This window comes from Natator depressus, chromosome 1 (genome assembly GCF_965152275.1).
Source record: "Natator depressus isolate rNatDep1 chromosome 1, rNatDep2.hap1, whole genome shotgun sequence".
NCBI classification, from domain to species: domain Eukaryota; kingdom Metazoa; phylum Chordata; order Testudines; family Cheloniidae; genus Natator; species Natator depressus.
Window position 1 is genome coordinate 92,319,260 of NC_134234.1, and position 13,009 is coordinate 92,332,268.

Consider the following 13,009-nt stretch of genomic DNA (forward strand, 5'->3'; position numbering starts at 1 on the left):
GAGTACCAGAACTAGGCAAAATATTCCAGCAGTGATTGCACCAGTGCCAAATACAGATGTAAAATAACCTCTCTACTCCAAGATTTCCTTGTTTATGCATCCCAGGATCACATTAGCAATTTTGGCCATCAGACCGGGAGCTCATGTTCACCGGATTATCCATTATGACTACCAATTTATTTTTCAAAGTCACTTCTTCCCAGTTTAGTCCCCCATTCTGTAAGTATGGCCTACATTCTTTGTTCCCAGATGTATATATTTACATTTAGTCACATTAAAATGCATATTGTTTGCCTGCGCCAGTTTACCAAGTGACCTAGATCGCTCTGAATCAATCATCTGTCCTCTACATTATGTGTCACCTCCCCACCACAGTTGTTGTGTCATCTACAACCTTTATCGGTGATTAGTTTGTTTTCTTCCAGATCATTGATAACAAATGTTAAATAGCATAGGTCTAAGTACTGACCCTGTGGGACTCCACTGGAAACAGACCCATTTGATGATGATTCCCCATTTAAAATATTTTGAGACTTATCAGTTAGCCAGTTCTTAATCCATTTAATGTGTGCCACATTCATGTTATATCTTTCAAGTTTTTAATCAAAATGTCCTGTAGTACCAAGTCTAATGCCTTACAGAAATCACTATTACCTTTAGCAACCAAACTTGTAATCTTATCAAAAAAAGATATCAAGTTAGTTTGACAGGATCTATTTTCTATAAACCCATGTTGATTTGCATTAATTACATTACCCTCCTTTAGTTCTCTGTTAATCGAGTCCCATATCAGCCATTCCACTATCTTGCCTGGGAATAATGTCAGGATGAAAAGCCTATAATTACCCAGGTCCTCCGGTTTATCTTTTTTAAAAATTGGCACAAAATCAACTTTCTTCCAGGGTTCTGGAATGTAGACTTATTGAAAATCAACATTAACAGTCCCCTGAGCTCCTCAGCAAGCTCTTTATTATATCTTGGATGCTAGTTACCTGGACATGTTGATTTAAAAATGCGGGAGGGGTCAACAAGCATGTTGAGTCAATAAGTATGAGGGGATCAACAAGCATGTGGACAAGGGGGATCCAGTGGATATAATGTACTTAGATTTTCAGAAAGCCTTTAACAAGGTCCCTCATGAAAGACTCTTAAACAAAGTAAGCTGTCATGGGATAAGAGGGAAGGTCCTATCATGGATTGCTAACTGGTTAAAAGATAGGAAACAAAATGTAAGAATAAATGGTCAGTTTTCAAAATGGAGAGAGGTAAAATTGTGGTGCCCCCCAAGGGTCTGTACTGGGACCAGTCCTATTCAACATATTCATAAATGATCTGGAAAAAGGGGTAAACAGTGAGGTGGCAAAATTTGCAGATGATACAAAACTACTCAAGATAGTTAAGTCCAAAGCAGACTGCAATGAACTACAAAGGGATCTCACAAAACTGGGTGACTGGGCAACAAAATGACAGATGAAATTCAGTGTTGATAAATGTAAAGTAATGCACATTGGAAAATATAATCCCAACTACACATATAAAATGATGAGGTCTAAATTAGTTGTTACCCCTCAAGAAAGACATCTTGGAGTTTTTGTAGGTAATTCTCTGAAAACATCCACTCGCTGTGCAGTGGCAGTCAAAAAAACTAAAAGAATGTTGGGAATCATTAAGGAAGGGATAGATAATAAGAAAGAAAATACCATAAATCCTGGCCCACATCTTGAATACTTCGTGCAAATGTGGTTGCCCCATCTCAGAAAAGATCTATTGGAATTGGAAAAGGTTCAGAAAAGGGCAACAAAAATGATTAGGGATGTGGAACAGCTTCCGTATAAGGAGAGATTAAAAAGACTGGGACTTTTTAGCTTGGAAAGAAGACAAATAAGAGGGATATGACAGAGTTCTATAAAATCATGACTGTTGTGGAGAAAGTAAATAAGGAAGTGTTATTTACTCCTTCTCATAACACAAGAACTATGGGGTCACCAAATTAAATTAATAGGCAGCAGGTTTAAAACAAACAAAAGGAAGTATTTCTTCACACAGTGTGCAGGCAATCTGTGGAACTCCTTGACAGAGGATGTTGTGAAGGCCAAGACTATAACAGGATTCAAAAAATAACTAGATAAATTCATGGAAGATAGATCCATGAATGGCTATTAGCCAGGATGGGCAGGGATGGAGTCCCTAGGCTCTGTTTGCCAGAAGCTGGGAATGGGCAACAGGGGTTGGATCACTTGAGGATTACCTGTTCTGTTCTGTTCATTCCCTCTGGTACACCTGGCATTGGCCACTGTCAGAAGACAGGATACTGGGCTAGATGGGTCTTTGGTCTGACCCAGTATGGCCATTCTTATGTTCTTATTTAGTGTCTTCTCTTCAATATTCTCCAGAGCTATTAGTGAAATGGAAAGTGTTTATATCATATTATATGGCTGTCATCTATTTTTTCCCCAAAATCTGGAACCGAAACATTTATTGAATACTTCTGCCTTTTCTGCATTGTTATTGAGAATTCCACGACTTCCATGTAGTAATGGACCAATACCACTGCCAGGATTCTTTTTGTTCTTAATATATTTAAATTAAATCCTCTTTCTTATTGTTCTTAACTCTGCCAGTCATAGAGTTCTTCTTGTGTCCCTTGGCTTCCCTTATCAATTTTCTACAATTCCTAACTTCTGATTTATTTTTATTTATCTATTTTTACAGCTGTCTTCACTTTTCCTCTAAATCAGGTTGTTGTTTTTTTAATCTGCATGGCCTTCTTTCACAATTATGAAATTGTGATTTTTGGGTATGGTTTAGTAAGATGTTCTTAAACAATTCCCAATTATCATTCACATTTTGGGGCTGTACTACTTTTCCCACAGTACCTCCTGAGTGGTGGTGACCAAGGCAAGCCCACGGTATTACATCTCCTTTAAAGCTACCTTGCCTGAGAAGAGGATGTTGAGAAGGGAATCCTGGGGCTCTAGCACCAGTATAGAAGCATAAGCTATGTGTTATTAGCTGTAGCCTCCATGTGAATTTCCAGGCTCTACTGAAGTCTGGAAATTCTCATGATTCATTCCACAGGGGGGAAATCCCGGTCTCCCTCATCCCCCATGATGTGAAAGATCAGGTAACAACTCTGTGAGGGGAGTTTTCCTCCCATTGGTCTACTGTCTGATGTTATGTTGTAGGAGAGGGAATACTGCCCCTTTTTTTCTATCATTCATTTTCTGACTTGCAAAATGTATTTGTCCCCAAGTATCCATTAATGCTAAAAATAAGACCAAGTTATTTTGTTAATATGTAGATTCACAGTTATTCAATGCATAGAAATCAAATGTTTTAGAATGTTATATATTAATTGTTTACAGTGTAAGTAGTAACCTATTTTTTTAACCTCCTGGAAGCCAATATTTAATCATTTCAATATCTTATCAGTTAGATCTATAGATTGTGTTGATTTCATTATAAGTAGTGATGGAGAAGGCTCCAAATGTTCTTACCTTTGGTTTAGGTAAGTGTATAAGATGATTAACTAAAATTTTAGAAATCACACAAGATGTTCAGGGTTAACAGGCTCTTTTAAGATTTCCAGTATTTCCTGGTTTCAGTTAAGCCAGAAATACCACAAGAACGAGACTTTTACTTTATTAGGGCATTTGTTTTCCTAGCCAAAACCAAGAGGCTTGGAGGTGTGTGAAAATGAGATTAAAATTCTACTGAATTTTTTTAATCTCACAAGGGTTCAACTCAAGTTCGAAGCAAAAATTCAGTTCTATTCTTATTTTGTCCAAATATGTTTGCCTGTGATGCTTACTACAGATTTAAGAATATATCCCTAACCTGGAATAACATGAACAGAAAATGCCTTGCCACTTCCAACTAGATGTGTTGTTATATTTTGATGCAGTGATGTTAGCAGATAATACATCATAGCAGATGGCAGTTGGTGTTCTATGAAAACCTCAGGTTAATGTGGTATACTGTTACTAGTTGCAATAAATATATTAAGAGGAACTACATGTGACACTTCAGGGATGTGGGTTAGCCTTATATGGAAATTTTTGTACCAAGATCCATAAATATCTTCTTAATTGCATGTAAAACAAAGGTTATAAAATCTGATGCATCAATCTATATTTGTTTTGTTTTAAGAAATACAGATTATTGGGAGGGGAGAAACCTGGGTTTTGTTTGGTATTTTAAAGTTTCATGCTGACATTCTGTGTTTAAGTGATTGATATTGAAATAAAAATTAGACCTTTTAGCTTACAATTGTGACTGCCTCCTTTGAAGACAATTGAGTATCATTTTTCTTAAAATTTTACCTTATAACCAAACACTGAGGGTATGTCTTCACTACCCGCTAGATGGGTGGGCAGCGATCAATCCAGCGGGGATCGATTTATCCCGTATAGTCTAGATGTGATAAATCGACCCCCGAGCGCTCTCCCGTCGACTCCTATACTCCAGCGCTGCAAGAGGCGCAGGCAGAATCGGCCGGGGGAGCAGCAGCAGTCGACTCACCGCGGTGAAGACACCATCGTAAGTCAATCTAAGTGCGTCGACTTCAGCTACACTATTCACGTAGCTGAAGTTGCGTAACTTAGATCGATTCCCCCCCCTCACCCAGTGTAGACCAGGGCTGAGTAACTATCATGGTCCCTGTGTGCCTCTGTTTAGATAAGTATCCAGATATGTAGATGCTGCTCCAAATTAGCCACGTTTTGGAAGTCTCCATGTCAAACCAGTTTCTAGTAATAGAAAGACAAGACAGGTGAGGTAGTACCTTTTATTAGACCAACTTCTGTTGGTGAGAGAGCATGGGTGAAAGTAGGCCGGTATGCAGCCGACGTTAAAGCACTGCAGTGCTTTAACGTTGCTGCCCCTTCCCCCCCACCCTTGTCGGTGGCCCTGCCAACATGGGGGGGGGGCAAAAGGGACAGCTGATCCAGGGCCAGCGATTTAAAAGGGCCCTTTTAAATCACCACCCGAGCCCCTGGCAATACAGGCCAGGCAGTGGGGATGGGCTGGCTGGGGGAGGCTGACCCCCAGCCCCGCCCCTTCTGCTCGAGGCCCCACCCCTTCCAGGGGCCCATACCAGTAAGTGTTTAATATTACTTTCTCCCCTGTGAGAGAAACAGGCTTTCCAGCTGACGCAGAACTCTTCTTCAGGCCTAGTAATAGAGGATTCTTTAATGAGGCCAAAGCTAAACAAATTTACTGTGAGGGTAATTAACCACTGGGACAAGTTACAAAGGGAGTGTCTGAACTGAAGTATTGAGTCAAGATTGGATGCTGGACTAAAAGATGTGCTCTACCTTTAGCAGAAATTATGGGTTTGATGCAGGAACCACTGGGTGACATTATATTGCCTGTATTATGCAGAAGGAGCTCCATGATGCCACATATGGAATAGCCACTGCGAAAATGTACAGATTGCTTGCACACCCGAAGTGGTGTTTAAGTGAAATTCCTATTAATAACCTTGTGCAGGATTAGACTTTTACAAGGTCCCCAAACTCCCAAGTATTGCAAACTCTGTGAAGCAGTGGAATACAGAGTTATCAGGATCTAGCATGCCAAAATATTGCAGAGGTCTCACTAAATTCCACGCACTGAAAGCTGGATGAACTACACTCAGTACAGGTTAGAGATATGGACATACAAAGGTGCTGTAAAGTTCACCTTTGCACTCTCCCAATCCTGGCACAGCTGTGTGCAGGGCAAGTTCCTCAGTGTAAATTACAGCAGGCTAAGAGCTGCTGTAACCTAAACTGGCTAATGCTGAAACTGCAATTGGGGATGGACACAATATAGTGATGTCTCAGCAGCCTCTACACTACCAGAATCTCATCGTGGTACTGAGGTGACCTTTTTGGAGTCAGATACAGCAGCTCAACACCAAATCCTACTGCTAGTGAAGCACAAAGCAGCCACTCTGCACCTAAGAATCAGGCTCCATACTTTAAAGATTTAATTTAAATTTTGGAGCAAGCTAAATATTGATTATAAACATGTTAATGGTTAACTATTGTGTATCAGATTTTTCTGTAGAAATTATGCACTACATAATTGTTAATCTCATTAAATATTTTTTGTAATCCGTTTTTTAATGAACAATGGGAGATACACCACTTCAGATTCAGTAATATATTTATGGCATGATAGTAAAATATCAGTTGATTATTATAGGTATTTATGCATCTATATACATAGATCCACCAAAAGAAGTCTCATTTACTAAACAAATGGTTTCAGTGTAATACAATAACTGCCCTTTAACATTAACACTATATTCGACATAAACTATCGTATACACATCCCAAATCCTGTTATAAATATTAGCAACAATTTTACTTAGTTTGACTGTTAAAAACATATGGACAAGAATGTATGTTAAATATATTTGTCATAAACATCCATGTTTGCACAGGGAAAATGCATTAAAATAATGAAAAGAGATGTAGGAAAATGTTGGGCATGCAATTTTCTACAGCAAACAGGAGATTTTTCAGACACAAAGTGGGAGTTATATGCCCAAATCCTATTGATTTATAGGTGGATTTGGGGGCCTTCAAGCTCCCTTGATTATCCCCAGCCATCCTTTTAGAATTTATGAGTGGAATTTTTAAAAGCACTTAGCATTGGCCTAACTCTGCCTCTTTTTTGAAGTCAGTAGTGGAACTCACATTGACGTCAAGGAAAACAGAGTGGCTTCAATGCGTGAGAGCACTTTGAAAAATCACACCTCTATGTGCGAACTCACTCTACTTTTGCCATTATTTTATGGGTGTTCTACTTCAACCCTGTAAGAAAAAAAAAGTTACCATCATTGTTAGAATAGCTATAGAACTATTAACATTTTCCAGCTAAAATTGTAACTAATTCCTCCTTTTAAATTTTCATTGTATAGAATTTAATAATGTCACTTCCCTGCTGTTTGCCTACTCCTGTGTAATGTGACTAACTGATGGGTCTCACTGTGTTCCATTTTCACTTCATTTTGAGTCCATAATGATTAGCTGTTTAGGCTTCTCTCCTAGCTTTCACTTTTATAGCAAAAAAACTTTCAGACTCATAACTTCTATGCTCCACAAATTTTTACTTTGTTCTTTATAACTGATGCTGAAAGGCTTGACTCTAATGATCTGTGGAATCTGCTTGATTTCTCTTTTAGCCAGCACAGTACTGAGTCAAATCCTGCTCACTTTATTTGCACATGTAGTTCCATTAATGTCAGGAAGTCTACCCATATTAGTAAAGGACCTGATCCAAAGCCCATAGAAATGAATGGAAAGATTCCTGTTGACTTCATAGTGATCAGTCCTGGGCTCAAAGTGAGCAGAATTTGACCACATATGTTTGCACAGTAAGACAGAGAATAATAGAATGTGTGATAATAACTGGAATGTATTGTTTACTCAGCAATTTTTTTGAAGTGCACATAGTTTGATGCTTTTTGCTTTTTAAAGGAACCATCTCAGATACGCTTCTGCGCAGATATACAGTTTCTTCTCAAGTTAAAAATCCAGGCCATGATTTTAAACATATCTCGCTTTTCTTTTAACAAATGAAAGTTTGCTTCTGCAATTCAATATGTGTAAGAACAGCCTTGTGCTAAACCCCCTTTAAAGATTTAGGACTACATTTTATTTAGATTGAAAGCTCTTTAGAGCAGGGCCTTTCTTTTGCTGTGCATGCACAGTGCCACAATGGGATCTCTGATAACTAATGTAATACAAATAAAAGATTGTTGTTTTTTTCAGTCGACACACAACTCCCACTTGCAGGTCAATGGCAGGATATATATTTTATTTTTTATTGATACATCACATCAGGAGCATAAAAATACATTGTCAAGGTTCCTTCCCCACTCTGAACTCTACGGTACAGATGTGGGGTCCTGCATGAAAGACCCCCTAAGCTTATTCTTACCAGCTTAGGTTAAAAACTTCCCCAAGGTACAAACTTTGCCTTGTCCTTGAACAGTATGCTGCCACCACCAAGCGTGTTAGACAAAGAACAGGGAAAGAGCCCACTTGGAGATATCTTCCCCCAAAATATGCCCCCAAGCCCTCCACCCCCTTTCCTGGGGAAGGCTTGATAATAATCCTCACCAATTGGTACAGGTGAACACAGACCCAAACCCTTGGATCTTAAGAACAATGAAAAATCAATCAGGTTCTTAAAAGAAGAATTTTAATTAAAGAAAAGGTAAAAGAATCGACTCTGTACAATCAGGATGGTAAATACCTTACAGGGTAATCAGATTCAAAACACAGAGAATCCCTCTAGGCAAAACCTTAAGTCACAAAAAGACACAAAAACAGGAATACTCTCAAAAACATTCTCTCCAGCACAGCTTATTTTACAAGCCGTTAAACAAAAGAAAATTTAACGCATTTTCTAGCTAGATTACTTACTAACTTTACAGGAGTTGTAAGGCTTGCATTCCTGATCTGTTCTTGGCAAAAGCTTCACACAGACAGACAAAACCCTTTGTCCCCCCACTCCAGATTTGAAAGTCTCTTGTCCCCTCATTGGTCATTTTGGGTCAGGTGCCAGCGAGGTTACCTTACTTAGCTTCTTAACCCTCTATAGGTGAAAGGGTTTTGCCTCTGGCCAGGAGGGATTTTATAGCACTGTATACAGAAAGGTGGTTACCCTTCGCTTTATATTTAAGACATACATATATTGCTAATTCAATAGTAGAAGCAATGAGATAGTTCCTAAGAGAACCACTTTACTTGGCTCTAAAAGAAAGCAGTGACACCAGAAATTAAAATAAATGCAATGTTTCCAACTCTTGCTATTTCTTTGCAAGTCACAAGATTTCCACTAGGGCTGGAGCCAATCTAGCAATGATGCAAGAGCCTTCAGGACCCTTGTGAATTTCAGCTCTGCTTAGGAGGCAGAAACCCCTTTGATTAGCTGCCTTCCCTCCCTGCCCTGGCTCCATGTGAAGAGCAGCCAATCTGAGTTGCTGCAGGAAGCAGGTGGAGCTCTCTTCCCCCACCCTAAATCAAAAAGTAATAGAAATTTTTTTAAGTATATCCGAAGCAGGAAGCCTGCTAAACAACTGGTGGGGCCACTGGACAATTGAGATAACAAAGGAGCACTCAAGGATGATAAGGCCATTGCAGAGAAACTAAATTAATTCTTTGCATCAGTCTTCACGGCTGAGGATGTGAGGGAGATTCACAAATCTGAGCCATTCTCTTTAGGTGACAAATCTGAGGAACTGTCCCAGACTGACATGTCATTAGAGGAGGTTTTGGAACAAACTGATAAACTAAACAGTAAGAAGTCATCAAGACCAGGTGCTATTCACCCAAGAGTTCTGAAGGAACTCAAATGTGAAATTGCAGAACTATTAACTATGGTTTGTAACCTATCATTTAAATCAGTTTCTATACCAGATGAGTGGAGGATAGCTAATGTGACGCCAACTTTTAAAAAGGGCTCCACAGGAGACCCTGGCAATTACTGGCTGGTAAGCCTGACTTCAGTACCGGCCAAGCTGTTTGAAACTATAGTAAAGAACAAAATTGTCAGACACATAGATGAACATAATTTCTTGGGAAATAGTCAACATGGTTTTGTAAAGGGAAATCATGCCTCGCCAATCTCCTAGAATTCCTTAAGGGGGTCAACAAACATGCAGAGAAGGGGGATCCAGTGGATATAGTGTATTTAGATTTTCGGAAAGCCTTTGACAAGGTTCCTCACCAAAGGCTCTTAAGCAAAGTAAGCAGTCATGGGATAAGAGGGAAGGTTCTCTCATGGATTGGTAAGTGGTTAAAAGATAGGAAACAAAGGGTAGGAATAAATGGTCAGTTTTCAGAATGGAGAGAGGTAAATAGTGGTGTCCCCCAGGGGTCTGTACTGGGCCCAGTCCTATTTAACATATTCATAAATGATCTGGAAAAAGGTAAACAGTGAGGTGGCAAAATTTGCAGATGATAAAATACTACTCAAGATAGTTATGTCCCAGGCACACTGAAGAGCTACAAAAGGATCTCTCAAAACTGGGTGACTGGGCAACAAAATGGCAGATGGAATTCAATGTAAATAAATGTAAAGTAAAGCACACTGGAAAATATAATCCCAACTATACATATAAAATGATGGGGTTTAAATTAGCTGTTACCACTCAAGAAAGAGACCTTGGAATCATTGGGGATAGTTCTCTGGAAACATCCACTCAATGTGCAGTGGCAGTCAAAAAAGAGAACAGAATGTTAGGAATCATTAAGAAAGGGATAGATAGTAAGACAGAAAATATCATATTGCCTCTTATACATCCATGGTACACCCACATTTTGAATACTGCATGCAGATGTGGTCACCCCATCTCAAAAATGATATATTGGAATTGGAAAAGGTTCAGAAAAGGGCAACAAAAATTATTAGAGGTATGGAACAGCTTCCATATGAGGAGAGGTTAATAAGACTGGGACTTTTCAGCTTGGAAAAGAGACAGCTAAGGTGGGATATGATAGAGGTCTATAAAATCATGACAGGTGGAGAAAGTAAATAAGGAAGTGTTATTTACTCCTTCTCATTACAAGAACTAGGGGCCACCAAATGAAATGAATAGGCATCTGGTTTAAAACAAACGAAAGGAAGTATTTTTTCACACAACACACAGTCAACCTGTGGAACTCCTTGCCAAAGGATGTTGTGAAGGCCAAGACTATAACAGGGTTCAAAAAAGAACTAGATAAATTCATGGAGGATAGGTCCATGAATGGCTATTAGCCAGGATGGGCAGCAATAGTGTCCCTAGCTTCTATTTGCCAGAAGCTGGGAATGGGCAACAGGGGATGGATCACTTGATGATTACCTGTTCTGTTCATTCTCTCTGGTGTACCCGGCATTGGCCACTGTCAGAAGACAGGATACGGGCTAGATGGACCTTTGGTCTGACCCCGTACGGCCGTTCTTATGTTCACCCCTCAGGACCTAACACCATTCTCACAGGAGGGGAGGATGAAGGAAGGAGCAGAAAGAGCCCAGCAACTCCAGGTGGCTCTGGTGCCTCCTCCCCCAACCTCTTTAAGAGCAATAGAATGGCTCCTCTGCTCCATCCCCCTCCCCACTACATCCCTGTAACAATCAGCCTGGCAGGGGGAGACCCTGGAGTTTCCTTCTCCCATTGTGTGGAAGGGGAGATTGGGACCCCGCTGTAGGTCCCCTCAGGCCTGGGAGACAGAGGTGCAGAGCCCAAGAGTAGCAGAAGGTGGGACTGGGGAGGAAAAATTAATTGCTGGACGGGGAATGGGCAGATATGGGGACGAGTGCTCCTGCAATGGTGGCCTAAATTGCCTTAATATATTTTGGAGCACAATCTCTCTCACACACACATACGCACTCCACAGCAAGTCAAAAATCAAAACAAACCAAAAATTCACAGTATAGTCTTTTTTTTAAAACATGGGTTGACTCTTGATTTTTTTGAACCATTAGGGTTGGCACTACTGTACGTGTCATGAACAATATAATTGCAAGACAACAAAGAAAAACATAACATAAGCTATAGCCAGATGCAATAATCAGAAAAATTCCATCTACGTCAGCGGTTCTCAAATACCAAAGTGGGTTGCGACCCTATTTTAATGGGGTCGCCAGGGCACACGTTAGACTTGCTGGGGCCTGGGGCTGAAGCCAAAGACCGAGCCCCACTGCCCAGGGCTAAGCTGAAGCCCTCTGGCTTCAGCCCTCGGCAGCAGGGCTCAGGTTACAGGCCCGCTGCCCAGGCCTGAAGCCCTAGGGCTTCAGCTTTGGCCCTACCAGGGGCAGCGGGGCTGGGGCACGCTCAGGCTTGGGTCCCCCCTCTTGGGGTTGGGTAGTAATTTTTGTTGTCGGAAGGGGGTTGCGGTGCAGTGAAGTTTGAGAACCCCTGATTTAGGTGATTATGGATGGCTGGTCCGTCTTCCCCACCCAGGAAGGATTAAACACTGTGCCCGAAGCCACATTCATAAGGGCATTTAAGCACTGAAACACCTAACTTCTAAGTGCCCTGCCACCTAGTGAAATTCACAGTCCTGAGTTAGGCACCTGACTCCCTATACCAGGGATCGGCAACCTTTGGCACACGGTGCGGGCTGAGGGATATGCTGGCCTGTGGGAGCCGCGATCTGCCAAACCTGCAGACACGGCAGGTAAACAAACTGGCCCAACCTGCCAGGGGCTTACCCTGGCTGGCCACGTGCCAAAGGTTCCTTGTCCCTGCCCTATACAATGCATGGGGAGAGGTAGGCACCTAAAAAAGGGATTCATAGAAGCCAGCATGTGGAGCCCCCTAAACTAGCCAATAGGATATGTCAAGGAGAGGGATGTGGCCTAAGCCCTGCCCTTCAAAGGGATTTAGGTGCCTAACCCTGAGCCAGAGTGATGTGCCTAGCTCCACTCAGGGTTCACAGCTGTGAACCCTTCTCCTCATCCAGCTGTGTTTTGTGTCAAGCCCCACCTGGTAGGTGTGCTCTAATGCAGCCTCTAAGCATGCCTACTGGATCAGGCCCCACAGGCAGAATAGGTGAGGGAATGCCTAGTTTCTGGTTCCCACTAGGGCTCAGGCATGAGTTAGGTGCAAAGGAGCCTAGTGCTGTCCGGCGTTAGTCAGCTGTGTGCATGCGCACCAGCAGCAATGTAGGTGCTTTGGGAACTTTAATGACAAAAACGTATGTGCCTAGAGATTTAAGGCCGACAGAGTAAGGAAGCAACTGAAGGGTGGTTTTGTGAATGCCAGTGGTGCCTCAATTTTGGATTTAAGGATGTAAGTGCCCACTGAGATTCTAGCCCCCAGAGTCTGTTCAGGCTATTTCTTCAGGGCACTATTTATTAGCTGACCAACAATCTTTAGCAAACCCCAAATAAAAAAATAAAATACATGTTCAACATAAACCCAACAGCTAATTGTACCTGACCCAGGGGCTTCCTTGCCAGAGTTTCCCTAGAACTTGAGAATGGCCATACTGGGTCAGATCAATAGTCGATCTAACCCAATAGC